Source organism: Eucalyptus grandis, chromosome 7 (assembly GCF_016545825.1).
Source record: "Eucalyptus grandis isolate ANBG69807.140 chromosome 7, ASM1654582v1, whole genome shotgun sequence".
Lineage (NCBI taxonomy): Eukaryota > Viridiplantae > Streptophyta > Magnoliopsida > Myrtales > Myrtaceae > Eucalyptus > Eucalyptus grandis.
This window is the reverse complement of record NC_052618.1, coordinates 29,294,344-29,316,288: the sequence shown is the minus strand read 5'-3', so window position 1 is coordinate 29,316,288 and position 21,945 is coordinate 29,294,344. Positions and strand designations below refer to the sequence as shown.

The window sequence follows — 21,945 nt, the reverse complement described above, 5'->3', positions numbered from 1 at the left end:
TGTAGTCTATCAGTTGTAGGGAAATGCAAGTACCTAGTGGAGGGCCACCAGAGGTAGAGTGTTCCCTGAAGGTGTGGTTCCGGAGTGGAATGCCTTCATTGAAACTTTTAATGGCAAGTACTTCTTTGACAATGCTAGGGAATAAAAGATGGAGGAATTACAACGCTTTCGTCAGGGTCTAATGTCTGTAGACCAATACGAAGCAAAGTTTGCCGAGCTGTCACAATATGCCTCGAGAGTGGTAAAATATCCAGAGGACAGAGCTAAGAGGTTCAGGAATGGCCTCCGGTCGTAGTTGAAAGATCCGCTGGCTCCATTCAATCTAAAAGATTATAATGAGTTATATGGACGGGCCCAGCTAATAGAGAGAAACCTTAACGAACGAGCCACTGCATCTGGGTCACAATTCGGGTCAAATAGGGATGGAAACTGGTTTGGGAAGAAGTCGATGACTGGATGAATATATCCTATTCCATCTAATAGGAATGGTGGGATTGGAAAGCCAGCACCAAGTCAGAATGGAGTATGTCGTTTATGTGGAAGACGACACGGATAAGCCCGGTGCCATTTTAGGATGGGTGCTTGCTATGGATGTGGCCAGTCAGGCCACCGGGTCAAAGACTGTCTCTGCAGACCAATGGGATCACAATTACCTCCACCGCCACCAATGGGTCAGAATAGAGGGTATGTGCCACCAAATGCATCGCAAGGTGGTACGAACAAGCCTCCAACTCAAGGAAGGGTGTACTCTGTCACCAGACGATAGACTGAGGACTCACCTGATGTGGTCATAGGTACGGTTTCGTCTAACGACCATGTTGCTTATGCTTTATTTGATCCTGGAGCTACACATTCTTTTATTGCTGAGCAGTACATTAAGTTGGTAAGGTTGAGTCCTGAATTATTGGAGTTAGTGGTTAGTATATCTACACCATTAAAAGATAAGGTGCTATTTACAGTAGCTGTCCTGGTTGCAAGTTAGTTATTGGTGAGCGAGAGGGAAGGATAGATTTGATAGTCCTAGCCATGTATGATTTTGATGTGATAATTGGCATGAACTAGCTCACCAAGCAATGAGCTACAATAGACTGTTATCGTAAAGCGATTCAGTTTAACCTGTTAGTGGGTGAAAGTTTCAAGTTTGTTGAGTGTCAAAGAGAACCCTCGATTACCTTAATCTCGTTGCTTGAGGCAACCCAGTTGTTAGATGGGGGTTACCAAGGTTACTTGGTGACTATCGTGGATACGACAGTTAAAGAGCAGAAGATCAAGGACATTGCCATGATACAAGAATTCCTAGATGTGTTTCCTAAGGAATTACCTGGTCTGCCCCCAAAAAGGGAGATCGAGTTCGTGATCGAGTTGGCCCTCGGGGCGGAGCCAATCTCTAAGGCTCCTTATCGGATGGTGTTGTCAGAATTGAAGGAACTGAAGGTGCAGATGCAGGAGTTGTTGGATAAGGGATTCATACATCTCAGTGCATTACCTTGGGGAGCACCGGTTCCGTTCATGAAGAAGAATGATGGTTTGTTGCGTTTTTGTATCGACTATCGACAACTCAATCAAGTGATGATCAAGAACAAGTACCCGCTATCGAGGATTGACGACTTGTTTGACTAGTTGCAGGGAGCGTCGATATTCTAAGATTGACTTGAGAGCAGGGAATCATCAGTTGAGGATCAGGAAGGAAGATATACCGAATACGGCATTTCGTACGCGTTACGGTCATTATGAGTTTACCGTAATTTCATTTGGTTTGACCAACGCCCCAGTTGCTTTCATGGATCTGATGAATCATGTATTCAAAGAATATCTGGATTAGTTTGTGATCGTGTTCATCGACGATATCTTGGTGTACTCGAGAAGTCTAGAGGAGCACGAAAAATAGTTGAGAATAGTGCTTCAGACTCTATGAATTCATGGACTATACGCAAAGTTTAGCAAGTGTGAGTTTTTGTTGACTCGTGTAGCTTTCTTAGGTCATGTGATCTCAGGTGAAGGGATTTCCGTGGACCCAGCTAAGATTGAAGTAGTTGTCAACTAGCTAAGACCAACGACAGTGACAAAGATAAGAAGTTTCTTTGGATTGGCGAGTTATTACAAATGGTTTGTGGAAGGATTTTCAGCAATAGCCATGCCAATGACGCGACTGCTGAAGAAAGAAGAGAAGTTTGTGTGGACAGATAAATGTGAGCGTAGTTTCCAAGAGCTTAAGCAGAAGCTGACTACGGCACCTGTGCTGACCATTCCATCTAGTTCTAGAGAATATGAGATCTATAGTGATGCGTCATTCAGAGGATTGGGTTTCTGTTAATGCAACATGGCAGAGTCGTTGCATATGTGTCTTGTTAGTTGAGGTCTCATTAGTTGAATTACCTAACGTATGACTTAGAACTCGCAGCAATCATTTTCGCTTTGAAGATTTGGAGACACTACTTATGTGGAGAAAGATTCTAGATCTTTATAGACCATCAAAGTCTCAAGTACTTATTCTCTTATAAGGAGTTGAATATGAGACATTGTCATTGGATGGAACTTCTTAAGGACTATGATCGCAACATCCTGTATCATCCTGGAAAAGCTAACAAGGTTGTAGATGCGTTGAGTCGAAAGTCTTCAATTGTGCAGATGGTGATTCAGGAATGGATCTTACTCGAAGGAGCTTGAGATTTGGTTTTCAAATTTGAGGTAGGCCATCTTTCAAATCTTATGACCACCCTCAGAATTGAACCGGAAGTGCAGATAAGAATTAAGATGTTGTAGTTGATGGACCTAGAGATCTAGAAGATTCTGCAAGAGGATGTAGAAAAGAAAAAGGCTGACTTTTAGATTTCTGAAGACGGAATACTATAGTTCCATGGATGATTGTGTGTACCTGACGATGTAGAGCTTAAGGAGGAGATCTTGTCAGAAACTCATCGTACCAGTTATAGCATTCATCCAGGCAGTACGAAGACGTATTAGAATTTGCATCAACACTATTGGTGGATTGGTATGAAGGTGGATATCGCCAAACAAGTTGTCAAGTGTCTAACGTGTCAGCAAGTGAAGGTACATCATTGTAAGTCGGGAAAACTTTTGCAACCTCTTGAGATTCTCGAGTGGAAATGGGAACACATCACAATGGATTTTGTGATGGGCGTCCAAGCAGCCCCTTCAGCACATCAACAGAAGCCAAAACCTAGCAAACCCCCGTGGGCTTTGAGGCTCACTTTGGATTGCTTCTGAGCCTCGTAGTGTGCTACCGCTTCAAAGTTTGTCGCTTGTCTCCGCGACGCCGTTGCCGTGAACTCATTGGATCTCAAAATCGGTGAGTTTACTCACTAATCTCTGCTTAGGGAGTTAATGATGCTTAAGGGTTGATTAGTTTAGACTAATTAGATATTAGGTGGTTAGTTAAAATGGATTAACAATTTAATTATTCGTTATTGCATTTTAGGTGGTTAGAGTAGTTAGCGACTAGATAGGTTGTATTATTTATTTAGATATGTTTGGAAATTTTCCGGGCCCATCTTGGTATTCAATTAGGCTTTTTTGACCTAAATTTGCATTTTTGGCATTTATTGGTATTTATTTAATTACTTTTGGTAATTATTTATACCGGGATAGCCGGTGACCAAAATTTCGTGCTAATCACAATGGTATGCATGGTTTATTTAATTGAGTGCTAAATTGTGCAAATTGGGTGTTAATTGTAATTTTGGGTATTTATCCCAAAATTTAATAATTTTAGTATTTAATTAGAAAATTACCATGTGACACCCCGAACCCTTCGCAAGTCGTCACCAGCGCCGATGTTACACTTTATTACCTTATCCTATCTTGTACTTAGAACAAGTGTCGTTAATCACATGCATTTTTTTTTAAAGCGGTCCCAGCGCGACTCATTAGCGGAAGCAAATTAAAATATCACCATCTCTCCCCCTACCAACCATGATACAAATACACACCACTAATCACCATCATTTTATAAACAAGCCACGACACTTTATTTACATATATTTCAGGATGGGATTCCCTTCGGGTCGGTACAACAAAAGGAAAAGCTAGGACTCGCCACGTCCGGCCTAAAACCTCAAAAAGAAACCTCGACCCTCAACATCATACGAGCATAAACCCCCATCAAAAGTGTCGGCTATCTACATCAAAAAGATCGGCTCCTACTCATCGCGCGCAGCTCTCACACCCAACCCGGTGCATCGGGCGGTGGCGGCGGCAACATCCTCGCATAGCTCCATCCCGACGAACGTGCACGAAATGAACTCTGAATGACAGGACCCCCGGCCAGGCCTATGTCATACATCACTAGACAGCGTACTCGAATAAAAGTCAGTCCGGGAACAGAGGGACAGTCTATCTTAGCACACTCGACCTCTACATCGGACGGTAGACCATAAAACACACCACGCGTGACGGCAGGAAGCGGCATACTGCTAATCTGAAATGTTATCCCCAAAAGGGGTGAGTACAACCACTCAGCAGATAAGGAAATCCAATAACAACTCAATGCATCATGCAGATCATACATGCATTGCAGGCGTAACTTACCTTGAAGCCATGCGCATACTATCATGCATCATCATATCAATTTATAACACATACATGTCATCATCATCATGACATCATCACATTACACATATCATATCATATATCATTATCATTATCATCACCATACATATCATCATGCATATCATATCATCATCATCATCTTGCATATCATCATGCATATCATATCATCATCATTATCTTGCATATCATCATGCATATCATGTCATCATCATCATCTTGCATATCATCATGCATATCATATCATGGTTTAATTTTCAACTTTATCTTTAAATTTGATCACCACATCACCCATTTCTCAATCATCAATTTCATCATCCCTTCGGGCAAAGACCTCGAACGGGGTTCCAAAGCATTCCAGCCATCCCATGGCCACCGGGCTTCCGGCCCCCCAGATCCAGGCATCTCGCATCTCAACTAGCATCACGAGGCATTCCCTTCGGGCAGAAACCTCTGACAAGGCTTCCGGCATTTACACTCCCTGGCTGGGCATCCCACACCCCAAATCCTGACATCGCGAGGCATTCCTTTCGGGTAAAGACCTCCGACAAGGCTTCCGGCCCCCCACATTCCGGGCATCCTGAATCTCCCAGGGAATTTCGGCAATGTATCTATACATTCCGGCCATCATCCTCCACCACAACCACTTCCTCATTTACCATCATTCACATATACCATTTCTTTATCTCAATTTAACATGGCAATTGGCATGGTATCAAACAAATCACACTTGACATGGAATTCACACTTGCATCTCAATTCATATGTCATACACATGCCAAAACTTTATCCCATACACATCTCAATTCAATACATGTACAAGGACCATGTCATACGCATACCAAGACTTTATCACATATACATCTCAATCCAATACATGTGCAAAGACCTCATCACACATATGCCACACAAATAGAATTGAATCCATGGCCAAAATAAAAATCCATTTTATTTTATTATTATTTTATTATTTATTTATTTTATTATTTAATATCAATGAATTCCCAAAATTACAAAAATCCAAGAAATTATTAAACAAACCCATAGGATGATATTTACTTGCAAAATTCATGGCCAATATGAATTTTTTTACCAAATTCCACAATTTTCCAAAACATCCTATGATTCTCGGATTTAAACCAAATGCACAGTTTCCAAATAAATTCAATTAAAATATCCAATCGTCCTCCAAAAATTACAAAATTTTACAGAGTGATAGCCAAGACATTTTCGTGCATCTTTCATGAAGAACTACAAGTCAAATTCCTTATAGATTATTTTATTCAACCTCACGAAGCTTCTGGAACCCTTACCGCATCGTCCAGAATACACATCTCCGAAATACTGAGATTTAACCTACCTATCCTCTTTATTTTCTTCTGAAATTCTGATATGTCATGTATCAAGGTGTCCTTTACAAGTTTCATGAAGGGAACTAGGTCAAATAACCAAATTATAGTCGTCTTTTAAGTCCTTGAAGTCTCGGGTGTCTCGGAACACACCACCAGAATGAATCATCTCCAAGATCTAGCCGATTCACTAGGCTATACTCGTTCATTTCTCTTCAAATTTTAGTATGTTGTAGTTTAAGAAGTTACCTACAACTTTCATGAAGACAACGAAGTGAGATCTCCAACATAAATCAACATGCAATCAAGAAATCAACAAGAGGTCAATGAAGATTTCGCAGATCTAGGGTCTCCGTATGATAGAACTTTTGACCCATCAAATCTCCATCGTTTTCTACAAAATTTCAGTATGTAATACTACAAGATGTTAGCTTCAACTTTCATGAAGACACCGAAGCCAAAATCGGACTCCAAACACACATGCAAGCTCGAACAAGCTACTGACTTCCACAAACCGAACAAGAACAGTCACACGGCTTGAAAATAACCAACTCTTACCTCGGTTTTTCGCACAAATCACACCTAAAATCGAACATGCAACCACCAAAACAAACATGCAAGAGAAGTTACGGACTCCACTTGCCTCTAAGATGGACGAACGACGGCGTACGGCGGATGGACACGGCGGCGACGGCGACTCCTTCCTTCCTCCTCCTCTCGTCGCTCCTCCTCTCTCTCGCACACCTCTCTCTCTCACGATTTTCTCTCTCGGCCAAATGAGCAAAGAACCGGCCACCTCTCTCTCTCCTTCCCTCTTATACTCCCTAAAGCTCATGATTAGTAATGATTACTTTGCCTAAAAACCAACCAATGCATGCTCTTGCCCTTTGCCACTTGTCACATTGGATTTTTAAACTTGATTGGGCTTGGGCTTTGGAGTTGGGCCATCCGGTCACTCCTCCTTGGGCTGGTCGAACTCCCTCTTGGGCCGACTAGCTTGGCCCACCAAGCTTTAAGCCAAATGGGTCCAAGGCACATTCCAATTTAACCTCTTTTTCCTTTTTTTTTTTTTGAAATTCCTTTTATAAATATTCTTGAATTCCAAATTTTTTCATCTCGGCCAAAGTCTTGGGATATTCTTGTTCATTGAAATTTAAATCATATGGCCAAGCATAGATTATTAATCTATTAAATTTAAATTTCCACAATCACAAGCACAAATCATCAAATTAAAAGACTAATGGCTAAAACATAAGCCATGGAAATTTAACACCTAATTAAAGACTTTAACACACCTTAAGGCTTGGCTTTGAATTTCTGGGATGCCACATACCATAAGTCGGTTTACAGCACAAAACATGTTTTTATAGACTATATAATTAGTGCGATTTTATGAAATAAAGATATTATATTTTTGGCTCAAGCCTACTGTGTCCCTACACACGATTATTTTTACCGGGTATTATGAAATCGATGAAATTGTCAGTTGATGAGAATAATATACCTATATCAGCTTCGATGAGCTATATTATCTATCTATATCGGTTTCAGTGAGCTATACTATCGATCTATAGTAGCTTAGGCGAGCATTTGTTATATATTAGCTTTGTTGAGTAGTAATTGTTTCGATGAAACGATTTAATAGATAATATTGTTTGATAGATAGTATTAATTGGGTTGATCGATAGATGGTATCAATGGTATTGAATTGATTGGACTGATTGATTGGTTGAGGTTTATGAACTGTACTGACTTGCAGGAAGGAATTGAGGCAAAGGTAAGTCCTATATCTTGTGCATGTATAGGTATCCTTTAGCATATTTCATTCCTAGTCAGAGTTTAGGGGGTGAACTTGTTGAGACATCGTCTCATCTCGTCGTGGGCTAACATTTACAGGTCCTTAGATGGCTGTACCTCCCAAGCGTTTTGGCCAACTGAAGAAGGTCACCAAACAGTTCTCTCAGATTCCTCTCTTTGGGAGCCAAGGAGCCTGGGTCTACAAACTCGTGAGATCCATTGTCTGGGTTGATGCGGGTCTATCCCAGAAGGTACCCAATCACTTTAGATCGTGGTATCATTATGGGCGAGATGGACCTAGATAAGGCCCCCTTCCAGAGTCTAAGATTCCTAAGTCTGTGCTGGAGATTGCTTTTAGAAAAGGCACGACTGACCCTCGTGGTGGTTCAGTGGTAGACCCGAGTTCCTCGGCAGGGACCCCGGATTATTTGGTTGAGAGTTCAAATACTTAGAGGATCTGTAGCCCTCTACTTTTGTAGACTTGTATATATAGACTAGAATTGTATATATGACTAGTATGTTTGTATAAAGGTGTGTTGTGGTTTTCAAAATTTGTGGCCCTGCTTTTCTATCCTATCTTTATGTTATTTGGGGATTTAATTATTCGCTTTCGCATGTGCATTAAAATGAATGGGTCGACAATCCGTTCTGGAACATTGCATTTTTAGTCGACCACTAAGGATGGGCACGTGCTCGAGGATTGGGGAGTGACATCCTCGCCGGTTTTGGGTATTAGAGCTGGTCGTTAGTTGGAGTGATAAGGTGCGATAAGTTTATGGGATAGTTAGTAGGCATGGCCTTTATTTCATGCTAGTGCATGTTGATGATAGTTGGTTGGTAGATTGTTTGTTTGAGATCACTCAGCTTCTAATTCTATGTAGAATTAAAAAGCAAGTTCCTTTAAAGACCTTGTGAGATGAGTGATCAAGAGCAATGTACTCCTAGAAAGCGTACCACCAGAGAGATCGAGTTTTTGATTGAGTTAGCACCCGGTACAGAGCCAATTTCTAAGGCTCCTTACCAGATGGTGTTGTCTTAGTTGAAAGAACTGAAGGTACAGATGCAGGAGTTGTTCGACAATGGATTTATACACCTTAGTGCATCACTTTGGGGAGCACCGGTTTTGTTTGTGAAGAAGAAAGATGGTTCGTTGCATCTGTGCATCGACTATCGTTAACTCAATCATGTGACGATCAAGAATAAGTATCCATTGCCGAGGATCGATGACTTGTTTGACCAGTTGCAAGGAGTGTCTTTATTTTCAAAGATCAACTTGAGAACTGGGTATCATTAGTTGAGGATCATAAATGAGGATATATCAAAGTCAGCATTTCGTACTTGATATGGCCATTATGAGTTTACTGTAATGCCGTTTGGTTTAACGAACGCTCCAGCTGCTTTTATGGATCTGATGAATCGAGTGTTCAATGAATATCTAGATCAGTTTGTGATTGTGTTCATCGATGATATCTTGGTGTATTTTAGAAGTTTAAAGGAGCATGAAAGGCATTTGAGGATGGTATTGCAGACTCTGATGATTCATGAGTTGTACGCCAAGTTCAGTAAGTGTGAGTTTTGGTTGACTCAAGTAGCGTTCCTAGGTCACATGATTTCAGGCGAAGGAATCTCTATGGACCTAACCAAGATTGAAGCAATGATCAATTGGCCAACACCAACAACTATGACAGAGATTATAAGCTTTCTGAGTTTGGCAGGGTACTACAGAAGATTTATGGAAGGGTTTTAAGCTTTAGCATTGCCGTTGACTCGCCTATTGTAGAAGGAAGAGAAGTTCGTGTGGGTAGATAAGTGCGAGCATAGTTTTCAAGAGCTTAAGTAGAAGCTAAGCAGAAGCTGACTACCGCTCCTATGCTGACCATTTCATTTGGTCTTGGAGGATATGAGATATATAATGATGCGTCATTTAGAGGACTGGGTTGCGTGTTGATGTAACATGGTAGGGTTGTAGCATACGCATCCTGTCAGTTGAGACCTCACGAGTTGAATTACCCGACACATGACTTAGAACTCACGGCAATTATTTGTGTGGGGAAAGATTCAAGATCTTCACCGACCATTAAAGTCTCAAGTATCTATTCTCTCATAAAGAGTTGAATATGAGACAACGTCACTAGATGTAACTTTTAAAGGACTATGCTTGTGATATTCTGTATCACCCTAAAAAGGCGAATAAGATCACCGATGCTTTGAATCGAAAGTCTTCAGTCGCATAGTTGATGGTCAAGGAATGGACTCTACTTGAGAAAGATTGAGATTCAGTTTTCAAATTTGAGGTAGGCCACCTTTCAAACTTTATGGCCACCCTCAGAATTGAGCCGGAAGTACATATCAGAATCAAGATGCTTCGATGGACAAATCGAGAGATTTAGAAGATCTTACAAAAGAATACTGAAAAGAAGAAAGCTTACTTTCAGGTTTTCGAGGACGAAACATTGAGGTTTCAAGGACGATTGTGTGTACCTGACGATGCAATGCTTAAGGAAGAGATCTTGTCAAAAGCTCATCATAGCAGTTACAACATTCATCATGGTGATACAAAGATGTATCAGAATCTCCGTCAACACTATTGGTGGTCCAGTATGAAGGCGGATATCGCCAAGCATGTCGCCAAGTATTTGACGTGTCAGCAAGTGAAGGCACAACATTGTAAGTCGGGAGGACTTTTGCAACCTCTTGAGATCCCCAAGTGAAAATTGGAGCACATCATGATGGATTTTGTGATAAGCTTAGCTTACCGAGGAGTCAGAGTGGTCATGATTACATTTGGGTAGTGGTCGACAGACTAACAAAGTCGGCTCACTTCATCGCAGTACGAAAAGACCTTGATTTGGATAGGCATGCAGATTTGTATGTGCGTCAGATAGTTCGACTGCATAGAGTGCCGGTGACGATTACTTCAAACTGAGACCCGAGATTCACAGTTGCTTTTTGAAAGAGTTTGCAGGCTACCTTAGGAACGAACTACAGTACATCACGGCTTATCATCCTCAGATGGATGGCCAGTCTAAGAGGATGATCCAAACTCTTGAAGACATGCTGCGAGCTTGCATACTGGATTTCAAGGGAAGCTGGGAAAAACAACTTCATCTTATCGAATTTGCCTACAACAATAGCTACCAGCAGAGCATTTAGATGGCTCATTTCGAAGCGTTGTATGGCAATGCATGCAGAATGTTAGTGTGTTGGGATGAAGTCGAAGAAAGAAAGATCACAGGCCTAGAGTTAGTTCAGCAATCAGTGGACGCAGTTGTAATCATCAGAGATAGATTAAAGACTGTCCGAAGCCGTCAGAAAAGTTACAAGCATCGGAGGCCTTTGAAGTTCTAAGTTGGTGATCACATTTTTCTGAAGGTGTCACTAATGAGGGGTATTTCGTGCTTTGACAAGAAAGGGAAACTGAGTCCGAGGTACATAGGTCCCTTTGAGATTCTAGAGAGAATCGGGATCCTAGTGTATCGTCTTGTAGTGCCTCCGAGGTTGGCGCAAGTGCATGACGTCTTTCACGTGTTGATGTTGAGGAAGTATGGGCCTGACCTGACCCACGTGCTTAATTTTGAAGAATTGGATGTGGACGACGGAGTGTCGTACGTGGAAAGCCCGGTTCAGTTTGTGGATCAGAAAGAGCATATTATGCATACCAAGACGATATTGTTGGTTAAAGTGGTATGGCAACACCATGGCATTGAAGGAGTAACTTGGGAAAGCAATGATTCGATGAGATGATTGTACCCCCACCTTTTTGTTTAAAGAATTGTAATGGTTTAATTTCGAGGACGGAATTTTTATAAGAGGAGAAGAGTTGTGACATCCTGAATTTCCAATCCTGTTTTCAATTGAATGAATCGAGCCTTTCATCAACGCGTCTATAGTGCTATTCTTTGAGCTAATCAGTCATGAAATAACTAGACTATCTAGGGAAGCCATTAAGAGATTTTAACGTAATAGACTTGAGAATTCGACTAGGAATCGACTACTCGACCATGCTCATCTGCCGAGATCATTATAGCACAATTAAAAATCAATTAGAGATCAGAGATAAGTCGACTTGACAGAGATATGTGATTAAAGAGTGGGTGATTCCACCAAATTACAAAATTCTCGTTGATCAGTACTAGACTAATTTTTCTGTTATTTTGGTACATTGTGTCTGCATTTGAAATATCGAAATTTTCACTATAAACCGAGGGTCACCAATGTGTCGAAGATGTACGTTGTGGCTTGAAAATAATCAACAATGGGTCAATTGCACTAAAAATTTCTAAAAGTTACCCGATAGGTTTTTTTGTCAGTTTACCCGATAGGTTAAGTTATGCTAAAATTGCGCCAGATTAAAATTAATTGCGAATTTAAATCCGATTTCAGAAATTGAAAGTTCTGCCATGTCACGAGTCATTTTAAGAATGCGTCAATTCATCATACGAAGATTTTTCTACAAACCGAGATTTTTTATGGAAATTCAAAGTAAAAGCATTTATGATCGGAAAATTCAATGGACCATTTTTTATCGTGTTTTTGGTATGCAAGTTGGTTCTATTGGCGAGGAAAAATGTCAATTTGGTCGTGGACACTTTGGTAGAATTTATAGGACTGAAATTGGCTTCAATTGATTAGGATTTAGTCCAATTGGGGGGAAAATGTGTAAATTCGTAGCCCCTTGGTTCTCAACCTTTTGGACCACTTCAATGACTTCCCAAGGAAGCATGGGGGCTGCAAAGTGTGTTGAGGAAGCCAGTCCAATCGGTAAGGCCATGCCAAGGAGACAAAGGGGTGAGATTGAAGCAAGTTGGGTCCCCCAAAGCAGCTGTCCCCTTTCCTCTCCATTTCAATATGCTTTCTCCATTGTCAAGGTCACTTGAGATTTCGAGAAACCAGAGAAAACCACAGCCTCCTCCCCCTTGCCATCTAGCAGCCTGCCAGGATCACTAGAGTATCATCGCGCGCTCGAAGCAACACCATCCTCTCGCTCGCGTCTCGTGCCTCCTATCGCACCCTGGACTACCGTCGAGCTTCTGTCCAGCTCGTCTAAGTCGTCGTGGTAGCTGTTCAGCTACCGCCTACCGCCGTCGAGCACCACCAAGCCCTGCTGCAGCCTGTCCCGTGCCATTTCTAGCCTAAGCTAGCTATCCAAGCAGCCTTTTTGGCCTAGCAACATAAGCCAAAACCCAGCAAACCCTTGTGGGTTCAAGGCCCACTTTGGACTGCTTTCGAGCCTTGTAGTGTACCACCGCTTTGGAGTTTGTTGCCCATCTTCGTGACACCGTCACCGTGAACTCATTGGATTTCTAATCTCTGCTTATGGAGTTAATGATGCTTAAGGGTTGATTAGTTTATGCTAATTAGGGATTATGTGGTTAGTTAGAACGGATTAACAATTTAATTACTCGTTATTGCATGTTAGGTGGTTAGAGTAACGTAATTAGCGACTAGATATGTTGTATTATTCATCTAGATAGGTTTGAAAATTTTCCGGGCTTGTCTCAGTATTTAATTAGGCTTTTCTGGCCTAAGTTTGCATTTTTGGCATTTATTGGTATTTATTTAATTATTTTTGGTAATTATTTAGTTATTTATTATTTTTTCGGAAATTATACCAAGATAGCAAGTGACCGGAATTTCGTGCTGATCGCAATGGTATGCGTGGTTTATTTAATTGAGTGCTAAATTATGCAAATTGAGTGTTAATTGTAATTTTTGGTATTTATCCTAAAATTTAATAATTTTAGTATTTAATTAGAAAATTACCGAGCATCAGTTTACAGCGCCAAAAATGTTTTTATAGACTATATAATTAGTGCGATTTTATAAAATAAAGATATTATATTTTTGGCTTAGGCCTATCGTATTCCCACACACAATTATTTTTATCGGATATTATGAAATCGGTGAAATTGTCAATTGATGAGAATGATATACCTATATCAGCTTCGGTGAGCTTATATCAGCTTTGGTGAGCTATACTATCTATCTATATCAGCTTAGACAAGCATTTGTTAAATATCAACTTAGGTGAGCAGTGATCGTTTTGATGAAACGATTTGATAGATAGTATTGTTTGATAGATAATATTGATTGGGTTGCTCGATAGAGGGCATCAATGGTATTGAATCAATTGGACTGATTGATTAGTTGAGGTTTATGAACTGTACAGACTTGCGGGAAGGAACTGAGACAAAAGTAAGTCTTCTATCTCGTGCGTGTATAGGTATCCTTTGGCATATTTCCTTCCTAGTTGGAGTTTAGGGGATGAACTTACTGAGATATCGTCTCACCCCGTCGTGGGCTAACATTTACAGGTCCTTAGATGGCTGTATCTCCCGAGCGTTTTTGTCAACCGAAGAAGGTCACCGAACATATCTCTCAGATTCCTCTCCTTAACAGCCAAAGAGCCTGGGTTTACGAACTCGTGAGATCTATTGTCTAGGTTGATGCGGGTCTATCCTAGAAGGTACTAATCAATTCAGATGGTGGTATCGTTACGGGTGAGATGGACCTAGAAAAGGCCCCCTTCCGGAGTTTGAGATTCCTAGGTCGGTGTTGAAGATTGCTTTTGGCAAGGGCACGACTAACTCTCATGGTGGTTCAGTGGTAGACCCGAGTTCCCTAGAGCCAAGGACCCCGAAGTATTCGGTTGAGAGTTCGAATGCTTAGAGGATCTGTAGCCTTCTACTTTTGTAGACTTGTATATATGACTAGTATGTTTGTATAAAGGTGTGTTGTGGTTTTCAAAATTTGTGACCCTACTTTTCTATCCCATATTTCACAGTCTAGGGATTTAATTAATCGTTTTCCGCATGTACATTAAAATGAATGGGTCAGCAACGCGTCTTGGGACGTCGCAGTTTTAGTCAACTACTGAGGGATGAGCATGTGCTCGAGGATCAGGACATGATAGAAGTGATCTTCTAGGCTTCTGGCATGGATTTTCGCTCACCCCAGGCATTGACTTTGTAGCCCAAAATCCATCTTATCTTTGCAAGAGATGGTCAATGAGATCTAAGCAGTGCTAGATGCTAAAAATCCAAACAAGAAGTTCAGCACTTAATGGGCTGCTGCTATTCGAGATATGTGAGGACATTGGTTGGAAATTTCGATGATGATCCTAATGGGTTTACAAGCCTTTGGACACTATAAACTAAGAATGCTACTTGATTTGGAATGTCTCGTGTCCTTTCTAGTTTAGGCCACAACCCAACTTCGTGCATGGGATGGCTATCCAAGAGAATTTTTTCCCTCCCCACGTGGACGCCAAGTGGAGATACAAGGGGACTGCACTTTTTTTTTCTTCCCATAAATGTTCAGCTTCAACATCCCACTTTACCAACACTTTAGTTTTCCTTCTTCCTTAGGCGACACCTCTAAACCGTCTCTCTCTCCATTTTTCTTCCTTCGCCCAAACCAGACCTAGTGTCAGCGTCCTCATAGCTCTGTGTCTTCTTCCCAGTAGCGAAACCAACTCTGTTTTGCCCTGTCTGGAGCCACCATAGCCGCCAATAAAGTCCCCAGCTTTGCTGGCACCTTCTCCCCCTCTTCCCACGTAAGCTCGAGCAAGGCAAGTAGAGTTCTTATTGACTTTATACAAGTCTAGAACTACTAGGTAGGGTCTTGAGTACATGGATTAGCTTTGCCTAGCTGTGCATGTGGAAATCAGGGCTTGATTTCGGGATTTAGATGTAGGAATTCAATGTCGAAGCTCTGTCCAGAGTTGGGTCAGGGACGATTAAGCTCTTTATTGTCCAGATCCTAATGTGGGGTCATCCTTAGGGTCTAGGGTGCACAGAAAAACTCTGGGTAGCTTTGCATGTGCGATCCGTGGACTGTGGTTGCTATTGAGTTTGAAATTGGGTGTCGAAATGCCGCTCTTGGACAGGGTAAGCTTTTGATGTTGTTGGCTACTGCTGGTGAGTTATAGGTGTCGAGTTTAGCTTGGTTGACAGCCCATAGACCCCAGTTCTATTATTAAAATGCATTAGATCCAACCTCGATTGGTGTTAGGCGAGTTGGGAAGGTTAAAAGGTTCAGAAGGCATCGGAACCCTGTTTGGACTTCCTCGCACCAATTTCTTGGTCAAGTCAGTTTAGTGTGCGATTAGTGGTAATCTAGTAACAACCTGGTGTCGCTAAGTGAGCCCTAGTAACAACGAAACTCTGGGATTCCCCGTGGATGGAGGCCGAGGGGACGCTAAAGCCATGTCTAGGTTATCTCTAGCCTTCTTTATCCTTGAGACAGTTAAGATGTGCGAAACAATTAGTCCCAAGTTCAGCTGAAAGCTTTTCGACTTCCAATCACTCTGTTTTGCAACACATCAAGTTAAATTCAATTAGGAGGCAACGGCATGGCTTAGTCCACGTTTCTCAGATGAGTTCTAGTCCTCGTCGTCTTAATTTCAGCTTTATACGGGCACTAAAATTAGTTAGTTTAGCAGGTGAAATGACAAAATAAGGAAAATGAAGGTTCGGAAAGCGAAAGCTATCTTGTGCATTGGAATTGTTTAGTGCTGCAATAGGATGAGAATACATATGTTGTGTAGTCGGCCGAGAAGCTAATGAGAGGGCCCGGGTGTCGGGATGCTTGAAGAGGGGTGAAAGGGAATGATGGCATACTTTCCAGAGGACTGAGGAGGGTTGAAGATTTCCTCAGGGGACCTTGCGATGCTAGATTGGGTGCAAGGGGTACAGGGTGAGGTGTCATCTCCCCCTAGGTGATTGTTCCAGCCAATTCCATATAGACACGGCAATTAGATAGTTTCTTTTCTATTTTATTTCAATTGTTAATGGGAACCACACTTATTAGTCCCTTATTTTAGTATTAGACTTACCTTCGGGCAAATAGTATAGACTCCTAGCCGAATCCCATGGTTGATGCATGGCGAACTATTTTATTTGTTAGCGGCAAACCCTAAGCTCGGACTACCGACCTACTTGCTGAGTTTTATTTAAAACTCACACTTGTTTATGGTGTCTTTTCATCAGATTAGAAGATGTCTTTTGCTCCACCTGCTGACGCCATGACTATCCTCTATGGCGCCTCATTTGACTTCGTATGGCCATGGGAGGAGATCCACAACTGGTAGTTTCCAAGCGTGACCTTCGTCAAGTGTACCTCCGGCTTGACGGTGGACACAGGGGCTTTAACACGGCCAGAATACCTGGTCTTTGTAGCTCTATATGCATGCGTGGAAGCCCGGCTGATGGGACCTCTGCCACTATACGACGAGGGTTTGGGCCATGATGGTAGCCCAGCGGTGTAGGTGGTGATCGATGAGCGCTTGACTTTTGGGAGAGATTTTGTTTTTGTTTTTTTGTGCTGATTGGTTAACTGATGTAGGACCATGTGTATATGACCGATAGGAGGTGGGATACCTAGCCTTTGTATTCCCTAGTGTTCTTTGTACAAATCCCCCTCCATAATTCCATCACCCGATATGTACAAAGACAAGACTGATGGTAAATTGAGTTGAAGGTGGCTTAGCTTCTTATATTCTAGCCTAGTTTAATCGTTATAGTTGCAATTTATTATCATAATTTTATTGAGTATAATTCTCCTATTTTAACAATGATGTACGACAAGTAATTGCGAATTGGCACGCCACAGGGACACAATGGGACGGAGGCCCCGAAGTTGGTGAGAGACCGATGCGAGCACAAACCTTGTGCTCGATCTTCAAGTTGGAAATAGCCGAAGGCAGAGGCGGAGGCGGAGACAAAAGAGGGCTCAAGACCTAACTACGATTAGGGAGGTGTAGGGGGCTTGGGCCCCAGCTGTGACCGGTAGGGCTCTCAGGGGGATGATGTGCCAGCAGCAGATGATTAATGATGCTTTTAGGGAGGCAAATGAGGAGAAGAAGCACGAAGCCTTCAGGTCTTGACCATCGATCTCGAGGACATAAAGTCCAAAGACCTCGTGGCGGCTTGGAGTTGGAGCTAATGATGCATTCGTCGGAGGGATGCAATCGGACAGAGGCCTAGAATTTGCCGAGAGATTGACGTGAGCATAACCCTTGTGCTCGATCTCCGCATTGGAGATAGTCGAAGGCGAAGGTGAAGGTAGAGGCTAAGGCGGCTCAGGACCCAATTGCGATCGGGGAGGTGGAGGGGGCTCAAGACCCATCTACGATCAGTGGGGTTCTCAAGGGGTAATGTGCCAGCGGCAAATGACCGACGATGCTTTTGGGGAGGTAGAGGAGGAGAAGAAGCATGAGGCCCTTAGGTCTCGACCATCGACCTCGAGGACATAGAGTCCGAAGACCTCGCGGTGGCTCGGAGTTGGAGTTGATGACGTGTTTGCCAGAGGGATGCAACAAACGCAATTGGACAAAGGTCCAAAAGTTGCCGAGAGACTAACACGAGCACAAACCTTGTGCTCAATCTCCGAGTTTGGAACAGTCGGACTTGAAGGGGGTTGGGACCTAACTGCGGTTGGCAAGGCTCTTGGAGGAAGCGACGTGCCAAAGGCAGATGACCGGCGAGGCTTTTGGGAAGGTGGAGGCGGAAGCGAAAAGGGTGGGATGCGTGGAGAAGGAAAAAGAGGACATCTCGATCATCCTTTGTTTGTTCTCCTGTGAGAGAGAGAGAGAGAGAGAGAGAGAGAGAGAGAGAGAGAGAGAGAGTCTAGAAAATTCAATTGAGGAAGGCCGGAGTGTTACACATTTATTGACCCATTGACTTGTCCTTTCTTTTGCTAGCAAGTTGAAACAAGCCGAGCAGAGCCAACCGAGGGGACTAGCTCTTCCATTTTCCAGCGGGTTCCCCCACAAGACACGTGTCAATATATGAGTGGTAAATGCGCACCACATCAACAGATGATGTGACGTGCATATACCACTAAATATTTTCTCACCACCACCAATCTTGGCCTTCGCAAGGGGCCACAACACTTGTTGTCATGTCACTAAAGTTCAATAGACGATGATTAATGACCAATTCAATTATTAAATTTGGCTTCAAATGAAAAGCAATTGAATTCTAGTATGCTTTGAAAGCTCAAGGACTTTGCTAAATTCGAGTCACTAATGATGCCCAAACAATAGATTGGAAATTAAAAGGAAATTGAAAGAAACTTCATTGAATCAGAACAAATAGTTCATATTCTTGAAGCTATGCTTACTCGATGACTAAAATTAAATTTGGATACTGATAAAGATGACTAGAGTGCGTGAGAAGATAAAAAAGAAAAAGAACAACTTAGGAAAAATCACTAGAATGCTTTTATTAAAAAGATGAAATTTGGAATCAGGAAATCTCATCTAATTCAAAATTGAAAATTCAAATTGACCCTCAGGTGGAATCAATTTAATTTGATATGCTATGTATGACTTTCTCATAGGGTTCCATCTTTAGAGATAACTAGTCTATTGTTGATTGTAATTTTTTCGAAGTGTTACTGTTAGGGATGTCAGAATTGAATCAAACCAAAATTTTGTGCATTTTTTGGCTCGATTCAGTTAACCAAAAACCAACCGTTCTTTGTTTTTTGTTTGGTTCGGTTAATCGAGCTGAATCAAAATTCTCAACAAAAATTGAATGCCCAACTTAAAATCCTTTTTTTTTTTTTTTATCCCTTATTCAGTTCAGTTCCAATAAGCAAGGCAAAAATAGGAAAACCAAAAAACCGAACTGAACCAAATCGAACTAGGTATTTGGTTTAGTTTGTACTCGGTTTGGGTTGGATTTGGTTTAGGTTGGATTCACACTCTATTGGTTTGGTTCAGATCCCTGAAAAACTGAACCGAACTATTGACACCCCTAATTGCTATGATTTCATCATCATCTATCATTCATCTTCTTATGTTTTAAGAATGGTCCATTCCTTTAGTCTTTTTATCTCTATCCACATGGATTTCCAACTGTCTTCACTTGTGCACTACTCAAGACATGATTTAGACCAGCTCCAAATTCCCTAGCAATCAGTGTTCCTTGGTTGAGGATCTTCCTTAACTCAAAATTTAACTTTTATGCACACTTCAAGTTAATTGATCATCATCACGTGTTTTGTACTTCAATTGTGTTTCGCTAATTGAAAACTCATGATCGGTAAACTCATAGTCATTAGACATTCCATAAATGGCCATTGTGGATCTATTGTATTATCATAGTTTGTTTGGGCCATTTAACATCTTTATGTTTGGGCTCAAACTTAGGACTTGGAGTTAATACAAACTATTTAGTCCACCCTAGGTATAAGAGACCATCAAAGCAACAGAATATGTTTTCAACATAAAGATATCATAAATTCCAGCAAAAAAAAGTTCTTGTTTCCCCATTTGTCACCTTTTAGTACACAAACATAACGATGATACATTCCATAGAGGTTTCACTTAGTACTTCGGCATATTCAATTGGTATTAGAAATTAGCAAAGACTAAGGCAAATTTGAACTATCTAATTTTTTTTTTTGGAGGCAGTTGGATCTACTTTTACTTAAAGAACACTACAAGTGCTATAAGTTGGCACAAAATGACACTTAAGTGCCATAACATACAAAAGGTACACTTAAGTGCCACATTTGAAGAAAAGTGGGACATCCGAGTGCTACCTCCGGTGAAACCAATTGGAAATCATACGTGGCATTTAAATATTAATATTTCTGCCGAGGTGGCTCGCCGGAGAGCCGAGTCAGCTCTAATTCACCCAAAACGACATCGTTTCGAGTGTTAGCCAAAATAGAACCCTTAAATAAACCAAAATGATGTCGTTTTGGCATAATTTGAATTTTAATATAATATAAATATTAAATAAATTAAATTTAAAACAAAATAATAATATAATTTATATTAATTATTTAAAAAAAAAACGGAAATGGAGGAGGATGAAGGCAGCCGGCGACTAAGGGCTAAGCCCTCACCGCCGCCGCCTCCTCGCCGTCGGTCCGGAAGGTGGGGGAGGGTCGGCGGGGCCGCCGAGCCCAGCCTCCTCCTTCCCCCCTCCCTCTTTTTCTCCTTCCCCCCCCCTACCGCTCTTTTTCTTCCTCCTCCTCCTTCCCCCGCCCCCGACAGATCTAGGTGAGGGCCGCGAGCCCACGTTGCTAGTCGGCTGGGGTTGTCGGTCCTTGGGCCAGGGCCCGACGATCCCGGCCCGACCCTCCCTCCTATTGCCAGCCCTTCCCGGTAACGGTGGGGGCGGCGGCCGCCTCCTCTATTTTTTTTTATTTAAAAAAAAATTAAATTATTATTTTTAAATATTTTAACTTAATTTCATTTTTAATCAAATTAAATTAATTTTTATATTATTTTTTACCACGTCAGCTCAAAGCAACACTATTTTTGCATTATTTGGGCCATCATCATGCAAAATGACGTCGTTTTGCACTCGTTTTGCCGGAAAAATGCTACGTATGCGATTTAATCGAACTTTTGCTAAATTTGCACTCAAATAATCAATTTTGCTCTGATTTTGGCACTTAAGTGTACCTTTTGTAAGTTATAGCATTTAAGTATCCATTTTTACCAAATTATGACATTTCAGGGGTCCGTATCTAGGTCAACTTGTAAACTATTAATTGTTTCCATCACACTTCATTCCCAACATGAGAGATCTTTAACACAACTCATACACGCACATGCACGAACTTATTAGATTTGTTCGTCCTCAATCTAAGCATCATTCTATATTAATATATCAAATTGAATTTGCATCCACTCAAAAGTTACAATGAATTATGAGTTAATTAGGCTATATTAATTTCTTTTGCATCACACCGTTTCTCTTATATGGGATCTTTCACACGTCAAACTTACTCCACTGAATTTTCAGGTCGTCCTCTGCGATACAATTATTAAGCTTTCCTGCTCCATGTACTAACATTCTCAGTTCTGTGTCGTCCTCTGCAATACAATTATTAAGCTTTCCTACTCCATGTACTAACATTCTTAGTACCACGGAAGAGTCATACGTGAAACATAGGGCTGAAATTTGTGGCGGCATTGTCCTTCCCTCAATTCTTGTCGTGTTGTGACGCTTCCTTGGCCACGGTTTCGCATCGTACGCCGACGGTAATTGACTCGTCGAGGACCTACAATTGACTTCTCGAGGACCTACCGAAGATGACGAAACATCATCAACTCATGTCGACGAACGTCTTGGTCTACTTCGGCCATTCACTGAACTTTAAGTTGGTGATAAGCTAAATAGCACTGACACGCGACACGGACATGACACAACACGACACGTCATTTTTCAAAAATAGAAAATTCCGACTATCGTAATCAAATTTTCAG

The 21,945-nt window shown here is 41.6% G+C and overlaps 1 pseudogene; it reads left to right on the top strand.

The window, feature by feature from the left end:
* The first annotated feature begins 485 nt into the window (after positions 1-485).
* LOC104457181 overlaps positions 486-21,945 on the top strand; it is a 23,412-nt pseudogene continuing 1,952 nt past the window's right edge.